The 6,000-nt window shown below is 38.5% G+C and overlaps 1 long non-coding RNA gene across 2 annotated transcripts in view; it reads right to left on the reverse strand.

Annotated features, from left to right (window-relative positions):
- The window catches only part of LOC120504086, a 56,731-nt gene extending 51,213 nt beyond the window's left edge, over nt 1-5,518 (reverse strand). For both annotated transcript variants that reach the window (XR_005627932.1, XR_005627933.1), the window contains exons 1-2: nt 5,317-5,518; nt 1,217-1,333 (exon numbers count right to left, since the gene is read on the reverse strand). This is a non-coding gene — a long non-coding RNA (uncharacterized LOC120504086). The remainder of the gene's footprint in view (nt 1-1,216; nt 1,334-5,316) is intronic.
- Nucleotides 5,519-6,000: the final 482 nt, after the last annotated feature.

The raw sequence follows: 6,000 nt of genomic DNA on the forward strand, positions 1-6,000 counted from the left end.
TACCACAAAATAGCCAGTCCTCAAATACATCAAATACATACATTCCAATTCAATGACCACAATGTCTAAATGGAACTTTAGAAAAGCAACATCCCTTTTTGTACAAATCCAATTTATATCACAGAAAAGCTGGTTACTACATGCAAAAACACTCATGACACTTTCCTGCTAAAGTCCTAGACAGGCTGCCAGGATCTGTGGAGGCAACACACAGAAATTCCACAGAAGTTTCCAGCAGAACTGCAGTGCACAGTTTACATCCAATTCCTACCTCTAGAACTGCACCAAGCAAGAATGAACACCATTATCCTTCCAACAGCCAAGAACTCTTCCTGTATCCCAAACTGCCTGAGGAAATAGACCCAGCACAGGCTGCACGCACTGACCAGCATCATGCTTGTAGCCAGAGAACAGAGAGGCTCTAGCAAAAACCATACAGCATTTTCCACACTTGAGGACTAAATTAAGGATGTGGAAATCTCAACCTGCAAGTAACATGTATGTCCTGAAGGCCTGATAAAGGAATTCCTCAAAAAGGAATGCCTATCCACTTCCCTTTAATTTCAGTGCCTCAGAATGACTTTTTTCCCCTTTCCCAGTTTGACACAAAACACAAACATCTTTTATTCTAAATGTATATTAAAAAGTACAATAGCCTGGTTTTACCTGTCTTGTTAGCAGCTCTCAGATCAGAAACAATGCTTCAATAATGCTTCATTTTTTCTAAATTGAAAACCTAAGAAGACATTTTCTTTTGCCTGTCTGCATCCCTAAAGCTGTTATTATGCACCACCATCAGTGAGTGAGGCAGGAAAACAACAGAGAAATTATTTATAGCATGGTCACAAAAGCCTTTCTGAATATTGTAGATATCACAGCCAAACAACACAAAGTATCCATGTCTATAATCTCTTAAACAGCTACTTCTCCACACCTAGAGAGCCAACAAGAGATACAAAGGGAGATTTATTTCAAGGCACACTTCAATCACTGAGCACATGAAAACAGATTCAAGCACCTGGATAATCCCTGAAGGCACCAAGACATTTTCCAAACAGAATCATACTTCTCAGCTGAAGTCCTTCAGATTTTTATATCCCTATTTCTTGTCAGCTGTTCACACAAGTTCAGCCCTTGATCATACAGCCTTCTTTCTCTAACCAGTGCTATGCAATACCATGCCAATAGCAAATTGCAGAAAATGATCTTCACTTACCTTGCCCTTGTCCACTGATCTGGTGACCCCACAGCATCAGAATCACTGCCAATATCCAGAGCATCGTCCCTGCTACTCTGCCACTTCCTTGTCTTCCAGCCATTGCATTATTGGATGCTACACAAAGAAATATTATTGAATGCTTCAGTTATAACTCTTGGGAAATATACCTTTGGGTGAAGGAAAGCAAAAAGCTCCCATAAATTTCCTCAGTACACATCTATAACTCTACTTTAATAAATACTCAGTGGCAAAAATGCTTTTTCATTCAGAATCTCCCTGACTGTTTGCTCAAGACTGTCACCTCATAGGCCACTACAAAATCAAAATAAGCTGCTTTGAAAATGCTTGAATTTTCCTTTCATACAGAAAGCCTGAGCTTCACAAAAAAAAAAAAATCAACAAACACCAAAAAAAAACCACACACACACCACAACACCCAGATCCAGCCAGGCTTAAAAGACTTGAAGAAGCAGCACTTCACTGAGTCTCCTAGAAGTCTTATTGTATAATATAGAAAACTTCCTAAGGCAAAGCCTGTCAATTAATTTAAAACTATTTTTTTTTTTTTAATTTTGGGATTTAAAACATTGAGATGGGTCAGCAGTTGCTTCTCATTGTGGGCTTTCAGGGACCAACTAAATCTTCCAGTCACCACATTTTTCCTATTATAGAATGATCTGGGTTTAAAGCTCATCTCTTTCCAACTCCTTGCTATAGGGAGGGACACTTCCCTCTGGACCAGTTTGCTCAGAGCTCCATCCAGCCTGGCCTTGAAAACATCCAGGGATTGGGCAGCCACAGCTTCTCTGGGCATCATCACTTTCTGTCAATGTGATATTTTCTGAAAAATGACTTCGCCAGGATTTCTTCTCCTGGGAAGCTGAGAAGCCTCAGAAAAGAATGTAAATAACAATTATCTGATTCTCTTCTCCTGTGTTTGCTGCTTTGTGGTGTGGTCTGGACACTGTTTACCAACAGGTGCATCTTCGATCAGTTCCATGTGAATTGTGTTTTCTTAATGTCCAATCACAGCCAGCTGTGTCAGACTCTGAGAAGTCAGTCACAGGTTTATATTATTAATTCTTGTTAAGCCTTCTGATGTATCCTCCTTTCTATAGTTTAGTATAGTTTTAGTATAGCATTCTTTTAATATAATACAATATAATAATATAATAAATCAGCCTTCCAAGAACATGGAGTCAGATTCATCTCTTCCCTCATCCTGGCACCCTCACAAACACTGCAACTTTCATTGACAACATTTACTTATTTATTATTCCACACCACACCTCCTCTTATAGCACTCTGACTCAGATCTGCTCCTTCAGAAGATCTGTTTAATCAAATACTGATTTGTCAGAACTCTACCAATTACACAGGACTGGCTGGAAAAAATAGAATTTCATTTCTAGTCCAAAGCATAGGCAGCTATCCCAGAAATTGCTATATGAATATTTGGGAAATTTATCCAACGTGGGAAATCTTGCAGCAATAAGAAGTTTTTAAAAATGTGGTATTGTAAAAACTTCTTGTGTTTTTTTTTCCTACAAAGAGCTCTAATTCTTTTGTGAATAGAACAATTAAAAAATAAAAACAACTTGGAAAAAAACCCAGGGAAAACAAACTAACAGAAGGGTATGTTTACATATTGACTGATTAAGCATAATTTTAATGTTGCTATTGCAGTAATTTTTATTTTAAAAAAACCCTATTTTCTAAACCCATGGACGCAGCACCCATCCATAACAAAATCGTCAACTGAAATTACAATCCATAATTCTCAATTCTGATCTATAATCTCCAGTGAAAAATATCTATGCTTCATGCAACTTAAAACCACAGTATTATTTACAGAATAAAAACCTAAGGAGGACTACAAAAGCAGACATGTAAGAATACGACACTTTATTTTCTCCTTCTCTCACCTACCCCCACCTATAGAGGGAAAGGAGGCAGTGGAAGCTTCTGCAAGAGGGAGTTTTGGTTGAGTGGTTAAAGGGAAGGAAGGGGTAATTTTTCCTATTTGTTGTGACCCTCAGTCTTTCATTTAAATCAGTGCTCTAACCACCTGCCCAGGCACTTCCTGTAGCTGTTCAGAATAAAAATTGCTTTTTGCATCAAAACTGGTTGTGGAAGGTAACCCTTTTGCACAGAGGAACCTCTCCATTGTTGCAAACACCTCGATTTTCTTGTGAAGAGCTTGAGGTCCCCTAGAGCTGCTATTATTTCACCAAAAGAGTGCCCTCCCCAGCCAGCACACACAGCTCCTTTCTGTCCCCTCTCAGGCACAGGAAGGGAAGAAAGAAAGGATACTAAAAAGCTTTGTTTGTTTTGGCCTTGCCTTTTTTTGGACTATTTAACCCCCACAGGAAAGGAGAAGCAAACAACTGAAAATAGGAATTACAAAGCAAAAATATAGAACAATAAATACAAATAAATGTCCTAAAATATATGCACATTAGCACTGCAAGGTCATAGAAACAGTTTTGTAAAATCAGTATCTTGAAAAAGAGATATTCTGCTTCATGAATATTCTTTCCTTAAACTAGCAGACACATTCTTGATGCTCAGCCCAAGCAAACAGATGGTATTCAATTAGTTATTTACCTACTTTACAATTAATTAAAAAGTCCAAGATAATTTTTGTTTTGACTGTGTCTACAGAAAGCTAGATTTCCACAAAAAGCTGGCATTTGTATCTACAGCCCTGCTAGCTGTAATATAAATATTACAACTAAGAAAGCATTAAGATACCCAAAGACTTTATCCAAGGGCATGTAGGGATAGAAGAAGGGGGAATGTAAGACTGTAAGAGAGTAGGTTGAGATTAGATATTAGGAATAAATTCTTCACTGTGAGGCTTGAGACACCCTGGAAGAGGTTGCCCAGAGCAGCTGCGGCTGCCCCATCCCTGGGAGTGTTCAAGGCCAGCTTGGATGGAGCTCAAGCAACCTAGTCTAGTGGTGAGTGTTCCTGCACATAACACAGAGATGTTGGAACCAAATGATCTTTAAGGTCTCTTCCAACACAAACCATTCTGAGATTACATCAGAACCTCACCAGGAAACACTTAACTTTTAGAAAAGCTTTTTTTAGCTTGAAAGTTCATAACTAGTAGACAGAGGAAAACAGCCACCTTACTAAAAGGAAACCTAGACACCATATCCACAGTATTCCAATTAAGAACAAAAGAAGCAAAAACTAAGGTTTCATTTTGCATCTAAGAACCACTTTCTTCACAACACAGAAACCATCCCTAAAAGAAAAAGTGAGGCAGAAGAGGCTGCAGGGACTGGTGAAAGCTGCGCAACAGCACAAAACTCCAAAGAGAGGGAGCAACTCTAAGCCTTAAATAAATTATTCCTGCCATATTTCTTGTCTTCTATGAGATAATTTGTAGAGGGAAAGAAGAAAAGAACAGCACCAGACAAATATGTAATTGAAAGTTCAAACTAGCTCTTCCATTTCCCAAGGAAAATTCAACAGGAAACTTTTATTATAGCAGCAGAAAACAGCCTCGGATTCAAAACCATTAATCCCCTCTGACTCCTGAGTCTCACTTTTCACACAGGTGCAGGCAAACAGGTTTATCTCAGACAAACACATTTTTAAATTAAAGAACACTTCTTCTAACAGAGAAGTACATTACAGTAAAAAGGCTTAACTAGCAAGTCTGTAATTAACCTTTACAGCATTTGGGTTTACACTAGTGCTGCTTCAGCCCCTCGAATACAAGAATAAAATACCAAGGACAGAAGCAAGCCATAAGTATGTCAAATCAATAGGAACAGCAGGTGCAACAGGTCTAGAGAGGCAAAAGGAGGAAAAATATTCTTTTTTCACCCTTCCTTTAGTTAGCTTGTAAAGAGGTAAACAGAAATTACAATTATACCAAAAAAAATTAAATCAAGTTTTTGTTGTAGCAAGGCCTACTGAAGGAAAGCCAAGAGGTACACAAACTACATCCTCCAAAGGGATAAAACCAATTTATTAATCACTCTAACTCCACAGAGAAAAATCTAGTATTTATATTACCCTCCAAAGCTGCTACAACAGAAAAAAAGATACACTATACTAAGAGGGAAATAAAAACTTACCTGTAAATCTTCCTTCACTCTGCTCCTTCTAAACCAACAACTCTCCCTACACAAGCAGGAGAAAGCCCAGCTCCTCTCCCACACCCTTTATAGCCCATCCAACCAGGAATCAGCTGAATTAAATAACATCTCATCCTTAATGCAGCTGTGCTCAAACATATCCTGCTCCAAAACGCACATGGGGAGGGGAGGAATCATTAAAAAAACCAATCAAACAAACAAAACAAAAAACCCCCAGCTACCACTAGCCTCTATTTTACTCTCTGTTTTCCTCTACTATTTCTCTAAACCTGCAGGTATAACTTTAACCTATAAAGAGCCATGAGACTCACCAGCTTCACAGCCAAGAGAAAATAGCAAGAGGACCTTCTTCACATTTATTGACAATTAACAGCAACTAATTTAGAGTGAACCAGGTGCAGTCAGTTGGCAGGAAATCAGGGAACATGCATAAATCTGTCACATGAAGGACTCTAACAAAGTCTAAAGTTTGTTTTAGATGAGACTTCTGCTGAAGTAGTGTTGGCATGAAAAGCTGGGAGGCTTTCAGCTGCATTTCCAGAGATTTGTTGCCATCTAAATGGCACAATCCATTAAAATCCATAGGCTTTGCAGAATTTGATTTGTGGGTGGCAACAACTTTCATGTATTTTGCTTTCTTCCTGTTACTGCCTGGATTATTTT

This window comes from Passer montanus, unplaced genomic scaffold (assembly GCF_014805655.1).
Source record: "Passer montanus isolate IOZ18808 unplaced genomic scaffold, ASM1480565v1 scaffold28, whole genome shotgun sequence".
Taxonomy (NCBI): Eukaryota; Metazoa; Chordata; class Aves; order Passeriformes; family Passeridae; genus Passer; species Passer montanus.